The sequence below is a fragment of the Panthera pardus genome, unplaced genomic scaffold (genome assembly GCF_024362965.1).
Source record: "Panthera pardus isolate Hobbes unplaced genomic scaffold, ASM2436296v1 HiC_scaffold_6, whole genome shotgun sequence".
NCBI lineage: Eukaryota > Metazoa > Chordata > Mammalia > Carnivora > Felidae > Panthera > Panthera pardus.
Window position 1 is genome coordinate 86570804 of NW_026526991.1, and position 22962 is coordinate 86593765.

The 22962-nt window shown below is 46.0% G+C and overlaps 1 protein-coding gene across 2 annotated transcripts in view; it reads left to right on the plus strand.

Moving 5' to 3' along the window:
- LOC109268714 (cationic amino acid transporter 3-like) overlaps positions 1-22962 on the plus strand; it is a 63166-nt gene that overhangs the window by 10202 nt on the left and 30002 nt on the right. Inside the window, exon 1 of one of the 2 annotated variants that reach the window (XM_053895787.1) lies at positions 3109-3967. The exons of the other annotated variant lie outside the window; for it this stretch is intronic. The gene's annotated coding sequence lies outside the window, so the exon portion shown is untranslated. Of the gene's footprint in view, positions 1-3108; positions 3968-22962 lie in introns of those variants that run through there. 2 annotated transcript variants of the gene reach the window in all.

Below are 22962 nucleotides of genomic sequence, written 5' to 3' on the forward strand. Positions count from 1 at the left end.
TCCATAAAGTTAACCTTAGTCCTTAGAGATGTCTAGTGATATCTGAGTCTATGCATGACTCTCTCAAACATGACATTCTAGTCAAAGCCTTGGTGAAGTAACCAATGTTTCCACTGGTGTCCTGTTACAAGGAGAACATCTTTTTAATGAACTTATGCAAATAATGCACTTTCCTTGAAACAAAGAATACTCACAAAGAGTTTCAGTGACCAATGCCTTAGTGTTCTATCTTATTTTAAAAAGACTTAGATACCCAATGAAATCAACCCAGTGTTGCATTTCATTTAGCAGAACTTTAAAAATTTCAAATTACTAAAGATTTTGAAAGATATAAACCTTTCTATTTCTTCACCCAACTTATTCCTAACAATTATTCATGAAAACTTTATGAGACAGGCATAATTAATCATCATTTAAGTCACCTTTTTGCTGAACAATGGCAGCTGAAAGAACATGAGCTCCTTTGACCTTTACTAAAACTTGCTGGAATAAAAGTTTTATATTTAATGCTGATATCTCTAAAGATGTGTCTTAACTTTTAATGAAACCAACAAATTTCAATTTACATTGGGGTGGTTTTTGCTCCCTGATAGTGAGGGTAGGAGGACCAGGAGCCTTTGGCACTCCAGGCAGGGAGGATGGCATAGGAGCCCGTTATATAAGTCCTGAAGATGCTGGGGCAGTAACAGGAGGAAAAGGAGTACGTAGGGGTGCAAGGGAGTCTTCAGAAAGGCCAGGGGCAGATCTATAGTTTGGACTAACATTCCTTGCTTGTCTTGGTCTTGTGTCCCCCTCCTGCAAAAAATAAAAAATAAAAATAAAAATAAAAATAAGTGCCTCTGCAGCATTTATTTAAAATATTTCCTGATGGATGGATGAAGTACTTTCTTTGGGAACAGGAGTATTCCTGTTTTCTTCCTGGGCAAAAGTTGAGAAGCAACACAGAAATAAAAGTATGACTCCATGAAACCCAGAGTACCTCTTCTGACATTCCTTTTCCCTAAAAGTTGGGGCATGATGGACTGAACCAAATGGCTTCCTGGTTTCTTGTTCCTCCCTGAAAGTCAGAGTTCCACTAACTGACCAACAGTCTCCATAGACAAGCTAAAAGCCAAACCCAAACCCCCTATTTAGAGAGAACACAATGGGGGGAAGAGATCCAAGAGACCCATTTCATGGTCATCTTTCTTCTGAACCTAACATACATGACAAGGTGCTGTCACAATAAAAATTATCACTTTCTTAGTCATAGATCCCTGCCTATATTCCTTCCACATATTCCAATTTCGGTCCAGTGGGCTAACTGCTGGGATAGAGATGGAACTTGGCATTCTACACAAATTTAAACCACCACCTCCCCATACCAAAACAGATCTGTTACAACTTCCAAATAAATTGAACACTAGTCACATCCCTTTTAGTTCTTGGGAAAGCTGAGGCTTTCTAATGGGAAAAGTATGGACAGGAAAAAAACAACACACAGTGGTTTACATCTGAGAAACTTGTGTAGGTGAGCACTCTGAGGGACTGACCTTGTCCTGAAGCTCCTCAGCTTCCCCAAATGCTCCTTTCCTTCCACTCCAACCAAAAAGCAAAATTGGCAGTCAGCTTCAGTGAGGAATCATCAGGGAGTTTCTCTTAGGCAAAAAGAATCTGGGAAGCTGGAGGGACAGATGCCTCAGATTCCCTCCCCAAGAGCAACTAGCCTGGAGCAGCTAACCTCCTGCTGTAGTCCAAGTTACCTGCCCAGGAGACTAGGAAGGAAGCCCTGTCATGGTACAGACCAACTTCTCCGACTTTGGCATACAGGGGAACTGGATGGATGCCACAGAGACGTTGGCTCCCAGCTGGGGCGCCAAGTTTTGTTACTTTAACCCAGTGCAGCTGTCCACCACTCCAAACGCTAATACTCAAGAAAACAGTTTATTTTTAATTGTTATTTATTTTAGAGAGGGGCAGAGTGCTAGTGGGGGAGGGGCAGAGAGAGAGGAAGACACAGAATCTGAAGCAGGCTCTGGGCTCTGAGCTGTCTACACAGAGCCTGAATTGGGGCTTGAACTCACCAACCATGAGATCATGATGAGCTGAAGTCAGATGCTTAACTGCTTGAGCCACCCCAGTGCCCCTCAAGAGAAAAGCTTTGATTGGAAAGGATTATGAGTTTTATTCAGGAGGCCGGCTCATGGGGAGAAGAATACTCTTGTCCAAATGACAGATCTGAGGTTTTCACCTGGCCCAGGAGTTTAAAGGTGCTTTAGGATGTTCCTCAGTAAAGGGAGTACAGTGGTCTGTAACATTTCTTGAACTTGCAGATACACTGGTATCAGCTCCAAATTTTATCTCAGTGCAGGTGGGTGTGGTTGCTTGATGAGGGGTAAAGGGTTGTGCGAGAGACTCTGGTTTCTGTTTCATGATATGCAGAAGGGCTCTGTTCTTTTCTCGGGAATAATACATGATCTATATTAGGAATACAAGGGAAGGTTAGTTAATCATTCATGCAGGCTAAGAGTGCTGACAAATGCTTCAGGAATACTAGGTGACTGGACAGGTCCAGGCTGCTTCTAGATGTCACTTAAGATTCTGCCAGAATAGGGGCATTCGGCCTGGTGTGCTAGGTGAAAGCTCAGAGATCTGGGTTCCCTGGCTGAAGAGAGGGTGTGTGTGGCTGTTGGGGTGGGGGTAGAGTGGCCTGAGCTCTTGGGCATGAGTGTCCTGGTGTCCTGAATTGGGCTGGGTGGAGGTGGATGAAGGGGAAGACATCCCCCTCTGCTTAGGAAAGACCCAAGGCTCAAGTCCTATATTAAAGCATATTCTTTCCAGGTGGCCCAGAGGGGAAGGGAAGAGAATGGGGATCAGACACTTCAGACCAGTCCAGCCTCATTCCTTCCCCTCTACCCTTCCTCACCTCCCCAAACCCAGCTTATTGATGGGCCTGTCACACATATTACACACCTGCTGTATGCACCAAGCTCCAAAGTGTTCTTGGGCCATTCTCACCCCAGGAACCACTGCCTTTCCCTTGCAGCCCAGGCAGATCCTCAGAGCCCACAGCCGCTGCGTTGATCTCAAGAGCCCAGAAGCCTCTTGGCTTGGAAACGTGGGATCTAGAACCTAGATGTTTGGGACGTACCATGGAGACCCTAAATGCATGGGGGAAGGGAAGGTTGGGAGAGAGCCCCACAATTCCCTGGGGACAGAATGATGACTTAGAGCAGCAAGAAAGATCCAAGTGAGAGGAGAGATGAACTTCTCTTGAGCAGACAGCGGGGCTTGTTTTCTGAAGCAGAAATCCTGGGCCTGATACAGGGAGAGGGCAAGATGAAAAGGAACCCATAGAGGGAGATCCTCTCCCCATAAATGTTGGGGTTCAGCAATGTGTGGTGGCGGAAGGGGAGTCCACATGCAACAAACAGGCAGGAAACAAGGGAGACTCTGGGGGAATCCTTGGTTTCCATGTGGAGGCATGAGTCCCCTCCTGCACATACAAAGTAATTGCGAAACTACGTGCCCTCTGATGGGCTCTCAGACATCCCTGATCTTGGGAGGAGAAAAGATGCAGACACTGCGCAGGTTACTTTTTTCTTCTGCAAACCTGCTCTAGCAGCTGAGGGGGAGTCTCCCTCCAGTGTAAGTGGAGGCACAGGTGGTGGGACGACCTGATGGGAACAGTCACCATTTCCTCTGTGCTCTCTGAAGATGGAGTGGCTTTGTGGTGACCGGGTAATTAGGCTGTCCAGAGTTCCCAGGTAGGCCAACGGTCCTGGGGCAGGGCCAGGCTGTGGGCTGACCCCGCCCTGCTGAGGCCATTGAGGAGGGGACAGGGCTCGCGATGGTGGGCGGGGCTTCCTCCTGTTGGGACTGAGTTACCTAGGAGGTTTTCCTTGGTCACTCCATTCCTGTGAGCACCCCAGCCCAGCACTTTGCTGACGAGGAGATGTCTCTTCCGCTTTCGTTAACACCCGATCAGGTCTGTCCCCAGGAAGAGAGGGGGGACAGCAGGCAGAGGGTATGAAGAGAGAGAAGGGACAAATGTCCATCCTTTCACTGGGCTCGAACCCTGCTCTACTCCCTAGATTCTGAAGGGTGGGAAAGGTGTGAAGGCTGGCGTAGAAATGACTTGGAATGGGGCAAAACGGTAGGATGCAGCAGGGTGGAGAGATGGAGGTAATGGGAGAGTGGAGCCCACTGGGAGGTGGTATTGTGTGGGGAGGTGAACCAGGAGGGGAGGGAGGCAGGCTGGTTGGGGTGGAAAGTGGTCAAGATGGGAGAGGACAGGGTGGGAGGTGGGCAGTGGAGGGGGTCAGAGGGATGGGTATGGGCAGGGCAGGGAGGTGGAAGAACCAGGATGGAGCAATGCCAGATGGAAAGTCAGAGATGGTCAGGGTGGTGGGTTGTCTGGAAGGAGGACTTGAGGAGGATCCCACTGGGAGGAGGGGAAGACAGCACTTCAGAAGCAGTCAGAGCCTGGGAGGAGTATAGGGAGTACAGGTTGTGGCAGGGAAAGCAGGGTGTTTGTGGGTCCTTGGAGGGTCCTAGGAAGGTGAGGATAACACCTCCAGAGCCACTTCCCACTCAGGCTGAGGATTGACTCTAGAGGGGAGCTTAGGAGGCCACCTGAAGAGCAGGGATAGGGGTACGGTACCTGCTCCCCTTAGCCCAAGACACCTGAGTGTGCCAGTCAGGGTAGGGGTGGGCTGGGCTGCTTCTCAACTCTGAGGGCAGAATCTAATGGGGTTTCTCTGGAACAGTTTTTTAGTATTCATGTAGTGACACAATCTCACCCACATCTGCTTATCACCCCAAGTCCTGTCATATAACTGTCTCCTGCTCTGTGTATAAAGAATGTTTCAGATAGGAGTAATTTAGGGAATTTAAGGACAACTGGAGGACTCCCCTGGAGATGATTAAACCCTTCATGCCCATCTGTTGTGTGGGCTCAGTGCTCCATGGAGAACTTTGGGACAGTGGTTAGCCTCATTAAAGGTTTTAGGGAAAATGCAACCTGTAAAGGGGCAAGAGGCATGATGGACCAGGAGGGGCAGGGGCATAGTAGGTTGAGGGTGGGGAATGGAGCTTACCAAGTTTGAGATCAGATTTCCCTTAGTGTGGGCACCTGGTGGTCTGAGCCTGAAGAAGACTGATTTCTATTTCAGAGACCCAGGACTAGAGAAATGTTGGGGAGATGCTCACCACAGGGGCTGGGGAATGGAATGAGATGGTTTTCCAAGGGTGGACACATGGCTGATGGAAGCTTTACCTGTTTTACTCTTCCACAATTATTAGGCATATTTTATTATTCCCACCATATAAGTGATGAAACCTAGACTTGAACCTAGTTCAAGGATTTGAACTCAAGTCCTTGGCTCCTGTGCTCTTGCTGTTTCTACCACACTACTGGGCAGAAGGTCTTACTCTGTTATGTGTCTGCCTCAGTTCAGGCCTGGGGGTAGGAGGTGTAGGACTGGTATGGCAGATAGATGCTCTAAAGTGTTTGGTGTATGAAGGAATGTATTGTATCCGCAGTTCTGCTTTGGTGGTTGGGCCCAAGTCCTAGAGACTCTGTGGCAGGAAGGGGAATATAGCAAAGGGATTCCAGTGTGGGCCAGAAAGCTGGAAATAGGTTTCCTGTGTAATTTCATGCTTTTCCTGGGCATTCTAGTTCTCTAGAATCTAGAGGTCTGGGCACTGGATCCTTAAAAGAAGGAATAGAGTGGCGTGTATGTGTGCAAGGTGTGTTTGATGAGTGCATGAAAGTATATAATTACGGGAGTGCATGCCTGTCTGTAAATAAGAGTTTGTATGTGTCTTTGTGTTGCACACATGTGAGAATGTTTGTGATGTGTGGGTGTGTATTTGTGTGTATTTTGAGAATATGTGTGTTTGTATGAGTGTGAGCATGTGAGTGTGTGTTGCAGACTAGGAGTCTGGAGTTCTTTCTTGTCTAGTAAGAGAGTGGACACAGAATTAAATACGAGAGAGGCTAATGTCCAGGAGGAGACAAGAGCCCCAAACAGGGGTTTTGTCTCCATATTTATTGATCTCCAATGATCTTAAACATGTGGAGAATGTGAAGAAAAAGAATCATACTAATTATTAACTTGTGCAAGAAGCAAAGGGTCTGGGGGTCAGGTGGAGTTTGTGATTGAAGTACATTTGTATATTGGTATCAAAAGGAAAGTAACTTCCTGCAGGTGATATAACAAGTTACTCATGATCCGATTACAATAGCTCCCTAGCTGACCTTGGGGACTTTTGCCCCGTGGTTTCAGTTTTCTGCCTTAAGCTTTTTCTAACCCATTTGTGTAAGTAGAACTTATTTCCCCATAGTTCCCCTTTTTTGTTTTTCTTCATTTTCTTAAGTTTACATGCAAGGACTGTCATGATGAGCTCCTGATCCATTTTTGCTATCAAGTGGTTTGGAGGGTGATTCTGCAAAAGCATAAAAAGAGACATAGTAAAAGTATCCTGCTTCCCAGAGTTACAATGGAGGATTAGTGCCTTTTGTCTTTTTCCTATAAATTCAACAGAACCTCAGGGGCTTTGAGGCATGCCAATATTTGTGTATAGAAGTTTGGCTTATTAGCTTTTTGTTAGTGTTGGCCATAACTTGGTTAAGTATATGGGCAATTTGATAGTGTGGTGAAGACTTATTCCAGTAACAGTAGCAGAGTCTATAATGCTTACTGCAACTAGGATCACAACGATTAAGAGGCTTATGAATCACCTTTGCCTGTTTAATGAATACCAGTGATGGAGATCATGGCCATCAGATGCAAATTGTGGATATATGCAATGCCATTGTGTTTTAAGAGGATGCTGGCCTTGTTAGACAGGTGTTTAAGCCTTCCCCATGTTATATCAGGGGCAAGGACTTGAGTTTGTGGAATGGTTTCAGAATGAGGAGTCAATGAATAGGCTTCTTCCATCTTGAAAGAACGGGGTGGTGGTTGCTCATTCAGAGTCATTCTCTGGAAGTCCTGGTTTATTGAAAGATATCCTGGGGGGTCTCCACTCCATAGAGGCTCAAGATCTGAAAGAACACAAGCATATCCTCTACCCCAGGTGAGTTTAGTGGGTCCAATCCATGTGGGTGCCCCTTTGGGGGTTTTGTATAGCACTATAGGATGAGAGGGTTTATCTAATTTAGAAGAATGTTGCTCAGCTGCAGTTAGTCCTTGAGGGTCAAGATTTAAAATGTTAAGAGTGATCGTAGTGCAATCAAGGAGAAGTTGAGGTTGTAATGTAGACAGCCATGGGTAATTCCCCCTTTGTTTTTTTTTTTTTTTTAAGGTATTAAGTTGACTATGTGCTCATCCTACAACTGCTTGGCTTTGCATATTATAAGGAATTTAATTTTGTCTTCCATTTCCCTCTGCCTTTGTATCCCACATCATCCCCCCCCCCCCCCCCCCCCCGCCCCGAGCAATTTTGACTATTAAAGTCTTTAAGATTGCTGAGAGTGGATGATCTTCTCTTCTGTAACTTCTTCCTGATGAATAGGGGCATAGAGATGCTGCTACCTATGGGTCAACATTGTTTAGTTGGGGTAGGTATAGGGGAGTTATGAAAGAGAAAGATAGAGTTGAGGGCAACCAGAGCCTTCTTGAGAAGGAAGGATTGTCTGTGTACCAGAAGTTATAGCAGTGAAGTCTTCCAACAAGAGTCACAGAACTATGAAAGAAAGACTAAAAAATGGACATGATTAAAGATCTAATATAATTGATAATTCAATTCAATTATTTCTGTGACACATAGCACTTAAACAATTAGAGTATCAAGTGATTACCTTGTACCAAAAAATATTAAAAGTAGGAGTTGCATATAATCTCTAGAATAATTATAGCATTTACTCAAATGTAACCTAAGGATTATTATATGTTTGACAGTGCTTCCAGAGTAACTTAGCATACCAAAGAAGCCTAATTGGTCAAAAGGCTTCATTTACAAATTAAATCTTGGAAATTCATTTAAAAAATTCTCAGAAAGTTATAAAGCACAAAGCATGTTTACCATCAGACCCAAATATCCTTAGTTTCTCTGCAATAAGAAGCCAAAAGCAGATAAGCCTTGTTTAGTAATCAATCCTTTCACATCCCATTCTAATTAGAAAAGGTGTAGATGTCCAATGAATTCAATCCCAATTTATCATGCAAGAAAAACTTTTTAGGTTACCGAAGTCTTTGATAGCTATTGTAACAATTACCCGTGAAAACTAGGAGACAAAGTCAACCATTACATTAAGTCATAACATGAGCTTAATTGACCTTTATAGACATGTCTATCAAACAACAAACTTACATTTGAGTCCATCTAAGACAATTTGTTCCCCATGGTTAATTTTTACCTGGAACACTGTGGGAAGTCTGAAGTGGGTGGTCTTTGCTCCTTGACATCTTGGAGACAATATTTAAGGGTTGGAAAAAGGTTTCTATAGCTAATAATATGGCTCGTAGTTCTAAATGTTAGGTAGAGACTGGTCCAGTGTATAATATATGTTTCCAGTTTTTTCCAGTTTTACAAATGCAAGAAACCTGGTGAGCTTTCCCCGAGGCATCTGTAAACACTGTAAGGGCATTCTTAATAGGTTGTAGCATTGGGGTAAGGATGTCCTCAGAGGGAATCTTTTGATTCTTTAAAAGGTTAGATTTTTTCCAATGACAAAGGGGATAGTCAGCGTTCTCTGGATGTAGGGATGCCAAAGGTGCTGGCTGGCAATAAGGAGGCTTAGGTTCCTTGGAAAAATTTTTATTTACTTTGGGTGGGTCTATATCTTCACAAACATTATTCGCACTCAGGGGGAGAATGACCGTAGGGACAATAGACCATGTAAGAATGACCTCAGGTGGAACATTGGTGCCTTCCATATGGCATGATTTTATTGTTTTACCTATTCGTTCCCAGATGTCTAGGTCAAAGTTTCCTTGCTCGGAAAATCAAGAGGGGTGTTGCTGGATAATCATTAATAATTTAAGGAGTGGTATATGAGTGTACTGTTCTGTCCTGGGGATAGGGAGTCTCCCATAAATTCTCTCAAAAGTTCCACAGCAGCAAATATTAATATAGTTTCACTTTTCTCTTACCTCGTCAGGAGAGATTAAAGTCCCATGCACTTTTTCTTTTATAGCTCTAGTCATTCCGTGGCATTCTGCAGTCCTTGAGTACACATTACTTTATAGCCACATTGACCTCTTGTCACATAGGCTTTTCTTCTCATCACGTCGGGGTCCCCATCTGTCACAGACTACGAGTCTGGAGTTCTCTGTTGTCCAGCAAGAGAGCGTGGATGCAGACTTGAATACAAGAGAGGCTAATGTCCTGGTTGAGACAAGAGCCCTGAACAGGGATTTTGTCTCTGTACTTATTGAGTGCTCAAGATCTTACACCTGTGGTGAACATGAAGCAAACAATCAGATAGTAATCATTAACTTGTGTGTGCAAGAAGCAAAGGGTCTGGGGGGCAAGTGGAGTTTGCGATCAAAGTACATTAGTATATTGGCATCAGATGGAAAGTAATTTCCTGCAGGTGATAAAACAAGTTACTTGTGATCCCATTACAATATCTTTCTAAGTAACATTGTGTGCTTGTGCCCCATTAGGGCAGTTTCTGCCCTAAACTTTTTTCTAACCCATTTGTGTAGGCAGAACCTATTTTCCCACACATGTGTATATGTGTGTCCTGTCCAAGGAGAGCCTGAAGACTCATAGCCGAAGATGTCTTTGATTTGTGCACATTTGTAGCAGGATTCAGGCTGTGTTATGGGGTGGGGTGAGTTGGGAGGACAGAATAGAAAGGCTGTCTGTGCTTGGGGTGTGGGGGTTGGGTGGCCTAAGCAGTGGGTGTCTCTGCCCTGCCAGGTACAGGGGGATGCCATCTGGGTCCTGGGTCTGAGGCTGGGTGGAGACTTGGTCCTAAGGCCTTCAGTCAGGGCTTGCGTTGGAAGAGCTTGGATGTCCTGCTCTGAACAGGGAGGGCCAGACAATGGAGGGTTCAGGCCTACTGTGTCCCCCAACTCCACCCCCATCAGGATTTGGGAAAGATCTAACCAGGCTGCAGTTCCTAACTCTAGGCTCCACCCATTCTGCCCGAGGCCTTAGAGTCCCTAGAAGTCTTTGTGTGCCACCTCCTGAGGCTGGGATGACTACAATCACAGTGAAAACTTTTGTCTCTGTCAGTACTAGCCAGACAGGCCCAAAACGTGTCTTTGTCTCTTGGAGGCCTCTGGTAAGGCCATTCCTACATTCCTAGTGAATTTCACACAAGCAGAGGTTTTTCAGACCCCTTATGCTGGGAAGTTCTACTGAGTCTTTGTGTCTATAAGACCAGGTTGAGTTTGTGAAATGGAGCCCAGCACCCTGCCCCCAAATTATGAACGTGGTCTCTTTGTAAGGGACATGGATCCAGAGTGTAGGGATGCTGAGAGGATGTGGGGATAAGTCTAGTGGTTCGTGGATGGGTCAGACGTTTCCTGGGCAGGTGGGCCATGATCAACAGGGCAGATTCAGATAACGGAGTTCAGAAACCACTGGTTTCCCCTCTGTTTTCCCTGTTACTCCAAGCTTTGCTGTGTCAAACAGGGACAAAGTTAGAATTTTAGAATTGGAAAGTGTTTCCCTGTCTGCAGCTTTGAGGAGCCTCTGGGAAAACAGGACAAAGAGCAAATGATGAATGAAGAGACATTGCTCTTCCAGCTCATGAAGTAGGGGGAGAGGGTCAGGGGCTGTGAGACTCTGAAGGGCAGAGGGGTGTAAGTGCTGAGGGTGACGGTGTGCAGTGCATGGTGTTTGTGGTGTACGTGTCTGTGCTCTGTGGTTAACAGTCCTGTGTGTACCGTCATGTATGTGAACATGTATCACATGGGGAAGGGTGCAGCTTTGATGGGTTTTGTAAACCACGGTTTGTGACTAGGCTTCCCACTGGGGCCTATGAAGTGTGCTTTTCTTTAGGTGCAACAATCAGAACAGATGGGAAGACCCCTGGAATGAGAAGCAAGAAAATGTGGTTCCATTTCTGGCTCTAGGTATCAGCTGAGACCCTGTGAAGTGTCACCTCCATGCTGGGATGTCCCCTGCTGTATGAAAAACCACACAGCCCTTCTGGGCCAGCAGCCCCAGTTCTGGGACCAGAAAAGGGAAGGGGGCTGCAGTGGGTGATAGCATTTCAGGGGTCAAAGAAAATGAGGAATGCCATGGGCAAAGGCTGTACAGGGGTTCCAGAATTGGGAAATTCATGGGTTCCTGCTGGAGCCAAAGACTCCCCCAGTCTGGGCAGCCCAGCCTTATCTCAGCACTCTGGGTCCTGGTTGGCTCTACAAGGGAGCTATTCTCTGCTGCCCTCTTGTGGCCTCTGAGCCCTTTGCAGGTCGCTGCTGAGAATGTTCCTCTCAAGTTCCCAGGGGAAGTACAGCACCCCTTACCCTCTGGTACAAATTGCCTACAAGAGGAGAAGAGATGTTTGGCAGTCTAATCACATCTTTTCCCCATATCTCCTGGTTTCTGGAGGCACTCATGACCTCCTTAAGGCTGGAAAAGTCTTCCTGAGATCTATCTCTTTTTGCCATTGTCTGAGGTTTTAAGTTCTGCTTTTGGGGATGTGCTATGGAGACAAGGGACTGAGATCAAGATATTGAACAGTGAGAGCAACTTCTGTCCTCCTTAGGATCCATCTAAAACCTCAGCTCTCAGGGTCTTCGGGAGTTTTCAAGGAAAGATGGCAGGGGTAGTGACATTCCTGGAGAAAATGGGTCTGGAGCAGACCAGAGATTATGTGTGTAGGTTTCCATGAATTTGCACCTGAGCTCAGTCTCTCAGCCTCAGCAGGGAGATGGGTTTGCAGGAGCCAGGAGGCATGAGACAGGGATGCTGGAAGGAGATGTCACATTTGACAGATGCTGATGAGACTCCTTATCTGCTAGCTCTGGAATCTCCTCCCACCCACTACACTGCCCTTAACCCTCCCCTTCTAGTGCTCAGTGCTAATTAGTGACTGTTTGTCTTGGGGGAGACATCCAGGGGGCCAAGTTGCATTGGATGGGTAAGGGAGAGAGGTGGAGGGAGGGACACCAGGTAAGTGATGGAGGAGGAGCTGTTGGAATGACTGGAATTTGAGCTCAGGTCCCATGATCACTAGGGTGCTTGGAAGGTTTGGCAGGAAATTGTCCTGGCTGCTGATACTGACTTGCTGGGGGTGAGTGAGTGGGGGTGGGTGTGCAATTGATTATTGAAAGGGATTGATATCTACTGATTTAGACACTTATTTTGGGGGACCCGCTGAACAATGAGCAAATAACTTTATTGATAGCTTCCTACGTACAAGAAGAGTTAAAGGTGCCATGAAGAGACAAAAGGGGAACACGCATATTTTCTGTTCCCCTTCCCATATTTGAAGACCTGCCACATGTCTTCCCTTGACTGGTAGAACCAAGGTGACCTCTCTGAGGGGTTCAAAGAGCCGCTGGGAAGTTCTTACCCAGGATGCAGAGGCAAAGCTCTCAGTCTTTCTGTTCTGCACACCCTGCAAAGACCTTCTGTGAGCCTCCTGTCTCACCTCACTCCTCTTCTCACAGAATTCTCCAGACTCATAGATACCTGGCAGAGGGGGACCTTGAGTGCCCTTCCAGAATTTCCAGTGATCCCACTTGATAAAGTGGGGAGGGGCAGGGCAGCCTCAATCCCTCACTGGAACCTGGAATCCAATAAGCAGACAACTGCTCCTTTCATCTTGTAAGAGTGTGTGTGTGTCTGTGTGTGTGTGTGTGTGTGTGCGCACCACCTCCTTCAATCCTTCCCAATTCCACCTCACCCCCCTTCTCTGCACTCTTTGAGGCTGACTCCTGCTCCCCCTCTCTGAGCACTGCCTCTATCCGTGGGTTCCTCGATTTGCCTCAGTTCCACATTCCCTCTGCAGGTTCTCTCCCTTGCTCAGACTTTTCATACTTCCTCCTGGACTGAATCTTTCTGAGCCCAGGCCATCACTACCTCTCACTCCCTGGTGTCCTAGATTCTGTAACCTGGTTCTTCTGTGTCATCATCTTCTGCTCTGTCTACACCTTGCTTGGCCTCTCCTTGCAGGTCCTCCTTCCCCGCTCTCAGGTGCTGCCTGAAGCTGTAGTCACCTCCCAGTGTGAGTCCTGGCCCTCAGTGTACTTCTGCTGGGTTGCTCTCTCCCACTGACCCCTCTCCTGCTGGATATCAGGTGTGGTTCCTGGGCTTTGCCCCTGCCGCTTCCATGAGGGCTCTTCTGCCCGCTCAGAGTTCCAGTTTGGCCTGTGTCCAAAGGATATCCTTTTATCCAAAGGATACAAAAATGCTGATTCGGGGGCACATGCACCCCACTGTTTATTGCAGCGCTATTGACAATAGCCAAATTAGGTAACATCCGTAATGTCCACCAACTGATGAATGGATAAGGAAGATACACACACACACACACACACACACACACACACACGCACACCACATATACACACACACATGCATACATACATACATACATACATACATACATACATACATACATCATACATACTGGAATACTACTCAGTGATGAAAGAATGAAATCTTGCCATTTGCAACTCTATGCATGGAACTACATGGAAGGAATTATGCTAAATGTAATAAGTCAGTCAGAGAAAGACAGCATATGATTTCACTCGTGTAGAATTTGAGAGACACAACAGATAAACATAGAGGAAGGGAAGGAAAAAATAAGATACAAACAGAGAGGGAGGAAAACTAGAAGAGACTTTAAATACAGAAAACAAACTGGTGGGGTGATGTGGTAGGGTGATGAGCATTAAGGGGGGCACTTTCGGGGATGACACTGAGTATCATATGTAAGTGATGAATCGCTGATGAATCCTTTATCCTGAAGCCAAGACTACACTGTATATTAATTAACTTGAATTTAAACAACGGCAAAAAATAAATGTACTAGGCACTTTCAACCTTCCTCCTCCTCATCTTTGTCATCTTCTCAGCTGATGCTCTCTATAACTGCTGCACACATCAGTCTTCTGTCTCCCAAGCACATTGCAACCCCAGCTTCTAAACCTGGCATTTCCTTCCTTCTGATCTTGCTTGGTATTCTCAATCTCTGTTTGCATCCTCCTCCATAGGTCCCTAGGCACTGGAAGGTTCTGTATACACTCTATTAGACTATATGCTTCCCCCTACCCCTCAGGTTTCTTGTCTTAGGTGTCTCTCTTCTCACATCCCAGATAAGGGCCCTGTCTTCTCCTCACTCGGGATGCTTTTCATCCCCGTGGGCTGAATTTACAGAGTGAGTCCAGAGAATGGACACTGAGAGGGGCAGAGAGGTTGAAATCCAACAGCAGAGGTAGGCCTTGGGGGATAGGACAGCAAACTAGGCTTCTGCGTTTGGGGCTCTTACATAGGTTGTGTAATTCTTAAGAATGTTTGTGTTGACTGGAGGAAGGAAGCAATCATCTCCCTCCTGGAGCTTAGGCTTAGAGGAGAATTAATTTCCTAAAGTTCAGAGAGACTATGTTTTGTTGCCTGATGTAGGACACATTATGTGGAGGCCAATCCCATGGGGAAAGAAATAGCAGTCAAGAGAGAGCTTTCTTTTTTTTTTTTTTTAATTTTTTAACAATTATTTATTTTTGAGAGCCAGAGCATGGGCAGGAGAGGGGCAGAAAGAGAGGGAGGGAGACACAGAATCCAAAGCAGGCTCCAGGCTCTGAACCGTCAGCATAGAGCCCGACATGGGGCTCGAACTCGCGAACCACAAGATCATGACCTGAACCAAAGTCAGACGTCCAACCAACTGAGACACCCAGGAGTCCCAACAGGGAGATTTCTTTATCCTGTTTGGTGTGTGTGTGTGTGTGTGTGTGTGTGTGTGTGTGTGTGTGTGTATTTCTCTGGTTCTAGCACTCACCAACTCTGCTCTATGGAAATCCTTTCAAAGTGTATTCTAAATTTCTTTTGCTAAAATTAACCCCGTCTCTGGTAGAGGCGGTTTCTGAAGACAGGGTCTGGTCCTATGTGTTTCATAAATGATCTGTGTATATTTCTCTGGTTCTAGCACTACCAGCTCTGCTCTATGGAAATCCTACAAAGTGCATTCTAAATTTCTTTTGCTAAAATTAACCCCATCTCTAGTAGAGGCAGTTTTTGAAGTACAGGATCTGGTCTGTGTGTTTCATAAACGATGTGTGTCCATGGAGGTGGGGAAGAGTAAAGGGTAGAACTTGGAGAATAAACGTAATTACCCAGTTCCTGGCTTTAATTACATGGAAGCCCTGGACATCCTGAACTTTATTAAACTTTTAAATGTCCATAGGGGTTAGATGGACCTGGTGGGTTTTGCTCCCTAGACTTCTCTGAGGACTTTTCTGGAAGGTTTCCTCTCTACTCTCCCTCCTGCTGCTAAAGAAACTCTTTCACCTCTGGCCAGACATCTGGCCTCTAGGACCTTCAAATGCGGCAGGCAGGGATGGGGGTGGGGAGAATAATTTCCCTTTAGATTGCTTGAGTTAATGTTCTTAGGGTCTCCACTGTCCCTGGGAGGAGCTGGGGGAGCTAGTCTTTGCAGAGCCCCAGGAAAGCCTGGGGAAAAAGACAGGGACCAGTGTTAGGTCTTTATACTTTTGCCTAGTTGCTTCTTCCCTGGTCCCTTGAAACCCAGATTCAAGCATGTACACATGTCTGAAGGTTTCTGTCCTTTGCCTCAGTTTCTCCTTTTGTAGGTTGCATATATAGATTTGTGGGGTCTTTTAGTTCAGAGCTGCTTGAAGGCATTGATGGAGACTGCTCAGAAGGTGTCTACATTGTTGACCCCCATGAATGGACAGTCTCTAATATCTTATTTTGCTTATATTTTGCATGGTGCTTATTTAGCTCTCAATGCAGACATAGTCCTGGTCCTTACCCTCTTCTCCTTCTTCCTCACGTGATCCCTAACCAGTGTGTCCCTGCAGCACTTTCTCCAGAGCCTGTCAGCCTCCCTTGCCTGCCTGCCTGCCTTTGTTTCTCTTCTCCTTGGCCCCCACTCTCCCTTGCACTGGTTGTGATGGGCTGCATTAACTGTGAAAGATTTAGCACTGGGCTCAGGAGTCTTTTGTTTATAGCATTTTGGGGGCAAGGGTAGGGGAGGCAGTTTTTATATCCATGTAGGGGTTTCTGGGATCCCCAGTTTGGCACTGGGAGAGAGCCCGGGGCAGCAATGGCAGCAGCTTCACCCTGTCAGCTTTCTGGGCACATCCTCTACCCAGCAGCGCCTGAGAAGGGACGAGCTCAGCAGGGAGCAGGTGAGATGGAAGAGGGTCCTAAAGCAAATATATGTACCCCTCCCTGGCCTGGCTCCCTCCTCCTGTTCTGCACTTACCTCCTTCTCTCTCTTTGTCTTACTCCCTTCCCACTCCTCACCACAGCCCTGTCTTCTTCCTTCCTACTTTCCTCCTTTACCTTCATCTCTGTGAGTCAGATCTGTTTGTCTGTGGGCCTGTCTCTCTGACTGCCAATACTTTTTTGTCTCTGATTTTCCAGGACTGGTTCTGGCTGTCCTGGCTGGTTCCAGTGTGGTTCTGGCTGTCTCCCTCCCTGCTTCCCTCCCTCAGTCTCTGAGGGTGTCTCTTCCCATCATATCTTTGTGAGTTTCATCCTGCGTGCCTTTTAGTTTCTCTCACACATCTCCTCCCATCTGTCTCCTTTTGCTGCCTCTCCATCCTTGTTCCTTCTCTTGCCCTCCCTTCCATCTCTCTTCCTTGCTTCTCTTATCTGTGTCTTCCAGCCTCTTCTTCTTTCTCTGACTCACACCCCTGCCTCCTCACCTCTTCCCTCCTCCCACTCTTCAAGGTTCAGACACTTCATGTGAAATCACCTGCATGGGCTCCACTTTCCAGGTCCCCACATTGTGTCCCCTCCTCCAGGAGAGACTTATGGCCCCAACTCTGTATCCTCTGATTCCAACCCCCCCTCCCAGTCTTGGTCACTTCTTTTCCTTTCTTCTTCTTTTTTTGACTTAAAATATTGTAATGGGGTCCACAAAAAAGGAGGGAGTGAAGGGTGGGGAACATGCAGGGGACACAGGAACACAATGACATGGCAGGGCCACAGCTTCTGTCCTGTGGGAGGGGGATGGGAAGAAAAGGCCAAGGCTGGAGCTAGGGGTCAAGTGGGATGGAGACACTGTGACTTTATTTCTCTACTTACGGGAAGCACCTATCATCCCTAGAGAACCCCAGTTTACCCTGTACCCTACAATCTATCTCTTGTCCTGCCTCTGGCCCTAGTGGTTCCTTGTTTTGCTCCCCTTGATATGTTTTGCCCTGATAGTTATTCTAGTAGAATGATATTAGGTCCTGTCCCCAAACAACCCACCTTATGAACTGATTACAGTTGCCTTTCCTGCTTCTGCCCCGTCTCCAGTCTCACATTTTGTAGTCTCTGGGACAGGATCTTTCATTTCCCTCCTTCTCCTCCTCCCTCCCCCTTAAAAGAATAAAAGCACTACCTCCTCAGGGAGAAGCAGTAGACAGTAGTAGCAGTGGAAGGGGGAGAGGAAGGACCATCAAGGAGAGGTTCACTAATCCCTGGAAAGGCAGGCCAGGGGGAAGGTACAGGGAAGAGTGGGGGTGAGGGCAGTGGCTGCTCCTGTCCTCTGCCACCCCTGCCCACTGTCTAGGGGCTTTACCACAACCGAGGGGACAGGTTTTGTGGGGTCACGTCCGATAGGGAGGAAAGAAGAGCAGGATAAGCAATTTGTGAAAACCTAGCAAGTTCCCCTAAGAAAGATTTCTTCCTCCTTTCCTTCTGGAGGCTCCTTGTTGGGGGAGGGGGCAGGAAGAGAGTGGAGGTGGTGGGAAGAGAGAGGGGAAGAGGAGAGGTTTCCAAGAGACTTTCTTTCACTTTCTACTCTCTCTGCCCCCAAAGGGTAGCTCAGCAGGGCTGGGACAGGATAGAAGTGGCTGAGAGTCAAGGGCACCCCCTTGGGCTGAGAGGGAGCCCACAGCTGAGAGATGTGTGTGCCACTGCATTGGATAGCCAAAGCAAGTCCACCTGGATAAATCTGCAGTTGGGGGGCTTTGGTCTGGATGGGACAATGGGCAGCTTGGAATGAACTTGGCCAAGCCTTGCATGGTAAAGAAGAGGGACTGGAGCTCAGTCCTGACCTGCAGGGGGTTCTATGGGAGACCCTGTAGTGGGTGTAAATTCATGAGGTCACCCACCAGGATTGTTGAAGGCCCTGCCAAGGAAGGAGGGATAGCAACATGCTAGGGTATGGGGGAATGTGGTCTAGGCCACTGAGGGTCCTCACAAGGCTCAGTGGGACCAGGGATATAAGCCCTGCAAGGTCCAGGCTCTGGGTCAAGTCTAAAGCATGGCCCTAAGGTCTCCAGGATGCCTGATCACCACTGCTGGCTTAAGGCAGGTAGGTAAGTAGGGCACCTGGGCAAGTTCTTCTCATTACCTGCTGATTATCTGGGGCTCCTGGTATTTCCCCAACCCCTACCTTCTACCCAGAAGGTAGTGAATAGCATAGGAAGAAAAGGAAAGCATTGCTCTTGGGACCTGATACAAGAATAGACTGACTCTCCCCCTGAACCCGCTCTTCTTTCCCTCAAGCAGATGCACATCTGGGAAAATCCTACCTTGAAGCAGGGGAAGACAGCCTAGGACTCTTGGAACAGACACAAATGAAACCTCCAGGTGCTCCTTCCCTACTGTTCTGTCCTGACAACCATCCTTCCAAGCAAAGCCTATCTCCTTTGCTTCTAGGAATTTTGGCTCTGTAATCCTGGCTGGGCCACTCATCCACCACCCAGCATAGCACCTGGAACATAAGAGGTGCTCAATAGAGCTTTTGTTCCATGACTCCTGGAGATGTGTTAGGGCATGGTCAATGTGACTTTTTGGTTTTCTTCAGATGGAGGTTCTTTCTGACATCTGGAACAATTCTTTCTGCTCCATTTTCAATGCTCTGCCTTAGTGTACTCAGTATAGACTCTGTCCCTTTAAGGACATCCCATTACCCTTCTGTCCCCTCCCTCCACCTCCACCTCAGTTTTTAAGGACCCTAATTTAGGGTTTAGAGGCATCTCAACACTATTAAGAGAAGGCAGTCATGCCCTTTTTCCTGGAGACGCATGCCTTCTTGGGTCTATGACAGGTGCATTCAGCTCTCAGTCTTTAAGTAGGTCCCACCTTCTCCATCTCTGAGAAGTCTTGCCTCTGCTGGAAGATTAATGTTCTGGGAAATGTTCTTTGGTCACTGTTTCAGGATCTTGGAAGCCATGTTTTAAATATATGGAGAAGGAAGCTCTCTATATAGGGACTATATATTTTCCCTTACTTCTTTTAGCCCAATGCTTTTTGCATATTAAGTTAGAATATGCTATTAACTCTGAATGACTGTTTCAGGAAATCTCTTGTGGTGAAGCTTAAGCCAGTTCCCTTTTAGTTTCACTCCTGGATTGATGGGGATTATGGGTGATGTGTTGGGAGTGGATGGTGGTGGTAGAGAAACCTAGTAGGAGATTCTGAGAGACGTGGCTGGTGGGGAGGGTGCTTCTACCCTTATTTAAAGAACTGCCGAGTGGATGCTTTAGCTGGATCTGGGACTGACCTCTAAATCACCATAGGTTGGCTTCACTGGCTTCCCACATTCACCTCCTGAAAACCAGGATCTCCTCCATACCCAGAGCTCTGGGAAGTTTGTTTGCTTCTAAGTTCACATCTGAATGTCTTCTTTACGAACTCAGTCCATTTTCTTACCCACGGAGGGCCCCTCTATTCTTCCATTGCCCACCTCCAACTGTAGGATTCTGCCTAATGTACCTCCTTTACAGTTTCCCACCCTTCCCCTTTGCCATACTGCCTGACACCTCAGCCTCATAATAGTCCTGTCTCCTGATGGCCCTGCCTCCCTGAAGGCCCAGTTACCTTTAGAGCCCCCTCTAAGCTCCATTCCAACTCTTTAATGTGTTTAGCCAACCTCCTTCCCTGTCCATGAGTTTGCCTTGAATATTCTTCTCAGGTCTTTCTCCTCTGAGTCTGGAACAGTTCACAGGTAAATGATTTCTTCTGTTTATAGAGTTGTCAAAAAAACTGAGACAGAGCCAAAGAGGAAGAAGAAGGCTGGCTTGGAATGCAGGTTGGCTGTCCAAATGCTCTGGGGTTTGAGCAGAGGGTATTTCATGACTCCAGACTTAGACTTTGGATTGGGGGTGGGGGAGGTGTGCAGACCAGAGGCCTGGTGAGTTTGGGAAAGACAGGTAGATTTGCTGGTGTTGGAGTTATTTGGAAGCCTACACTCTGTCCTTCTCCAGACCAGAAAGGTTCTCAACTCTGTTGAAGAAAATACAAGTTAGGGGAGGTTATTTCTTGACACTTCTCCTGCGGAGTTCTTCCTATCTGTTTTCCCTGCCATACTTCCTGGCCTTTCCTTTCTTACCTGGTGCAGAGCTTGCTTTATTAATCTTTGTCTTTCCCACAGGGCTCAGCACATAATATGCATAGACATGTTCCTTGAATGAAGATTCTTCCATCTGGCTCTGCTGCTCCTTCATGTTTTGCCACTTTCTCACTGGAGATTCTGAGAGTCTCTGTGTCACATTTCCTTAGGGTGGACATTGGCATTGACTTGGCAGATTAGCACATCCAGTTTGATAAGGTGGTCTCCTGTCACCATAGAGGAATTGATGTTCTTCTTCCTATAGGCTCTAGGAGTTAAATACCTATTTTTACTGCTGCTAAAGTTAGCTCTCTACCTTTCTTATCTAATTTTAAAAAGTGTGGGGATGATTGATTACAGGCCAGGTCAGGCTATAGGACAAAAGATTACCAAGTTACCCTGGGGTGTGTCTGCCTAGTGGTTTTTAAAACACTTTAGGAAGGCCTCTCTGAGGTCCCAAGTATATTATAAATAAGTGAGTGCTAAATAACCTTGAAACTTGATGGCTCTGTTATTTCTCTTGGAATCTATCAACTTTATGTGCATGACCGGCATATTTTATTGATTGATAAAGGTTCATAGGACAAGCCTGAAATAGGTCTGGCTTTGTGGGTCTCCGAGGCTGTTTGCTATTATCTCTGAACATATTTGCAACTCTTTAATGTCAAAGGCCATTGGAGTCTTAAACTGTTCTCCCCCCTCTCCCCTCCCCACCACCATGTACATTGTGGGCTGTACCCCAACACCAGAAACACAGACAACAGGTATCCATGCATAACACCTGTTTTATTGTTTATAGGTGGCAAATATTTCTTTTTGGGTTGTCCCTCTTTTGCAGTTCTTGTGCAACTTCTCTCTATTATCATTTGATAGCTGTTATTTGCTCCCCAAAGGCAGATTTGTTTTAAATTTAGTTTAAGCAAAATCCTGTGGAAGGGCCAATTTCCTTCACACGTATATTTCAAATGGATAAATAAGACTTTTGGAATATATTATTTTATTTTATCTTCGTCCTTTTTTTCTTGTATTATCCCAGAAACTACAAAGCAGTGTGGAGATTAGGAAGAACTGAGGAAGAGGGATAAAGAGTGTTCTGTGAAAAGTGGTGGTAGATGTTCTGTGTTGTAGATTATGTTGCTTGAGCTGGGGTGAGGCAGATGGGTCTTGAGGTATAAGTCATGTGGGTCTATATTTGGATAAGAACCCAGGACTTTGAGGCATGATACAACTTTCATATGACTCAGATGATCTGGTGTCTTTCCTACAGCAAAGCAAAGCAAAACAAAACAAAACAAATTAGCTTTCCAAGGGAGATGGTGACAGTGTGGAGCAGCCACCTAGGGCTGTGAGATGAACAAAGCAGTGTGTTGAGAGAGGACAGAGAGACAGAGACAGCTAAGTACTTACATGGAGGAGTGAAGGACACCTTTAAAGATATGAAGAAGATGACCAGAGAGATAGTCGGCCTTCCCTAATCCACTTTGTGTGCAGTGTATTACTGAGGGTGTATATTGGGAGGAAGTACATGGAAGAAGGAGCCATGGGCTCTGATCCCTCACAATTGCAAGACTAAAAGTGGAGACAGGACATAGTGTTGAGTAGGGTAACTGGATGTATATCCTGAATCAGCTTACAAGGAAAGGAAAGATTTGAGGGAAAAAAACAAAGTTGTTTAACATTACTTCTTCGAAAAAAATTTTTTGCAGATCAGTGCTCATTGGAGACAAAGGCCATCCTGTATTACAGTTGTAGTTTGGAAAATAAGGTTGACAGGCAGATGGATTTCATTCTTCTTTCTACTGAGGGCTTTATTAAGTGTCCTGTGTTGACAGGACTCAGTGGCTTAAAAAGTAGAGAATCATATAGGAAATAGAGAAGAAATTGATTTTCACTGTTGATATCAGTGTATCACATCACTCTCTAATCCATAATTGCATAACCTTCCTGGATTTTCACAGCTGTCTTTCTGATTCCTATTTTAAAAATCTAGTTATGGTTCTTCCTGGTAGCCCATTCAAGTTTCTGAAGACCTCTAAGAGCAGAAGCTGAGGCATATCTGATATGTCAAGTTGAACATCTTGTTTTGGTGTGATATAAATGTTAAGAATTTCCAAAAGTAGATTCTCACTGAAACTAAACCTGTAAATATGTCAAATAATTAATGAGGAACATTGCATTCACTTCTGTCTTCTCTGAAGTTATCCCAGAATGACTAAGAAAAAGTGCCTTGTTGACAAACATCCCAGAATGATAGTGGATTATATGGAATCTATACAGCTTGTAGTAAAGCTCTAGAAATCTGCTTGTTTACTCAAATAATGGTGCATTGATAATTGTGTGGTGTCTGTAGATAGCAGGGACTCCATATGTATTGTGGGAAAAAAGCAAAAACAAGTTGGTCTACATCTACATAGATTTTAGTCTATATTAGAGTGGATGGATTTGATCTACATACAGTTGATCTGGAGCGTGTTAGGTTGTATCCAGACAGGTTTTCACTGACTTGGAATTCAGCTTTTGCCAGTCTTGGATGGGATTTGAGAGGT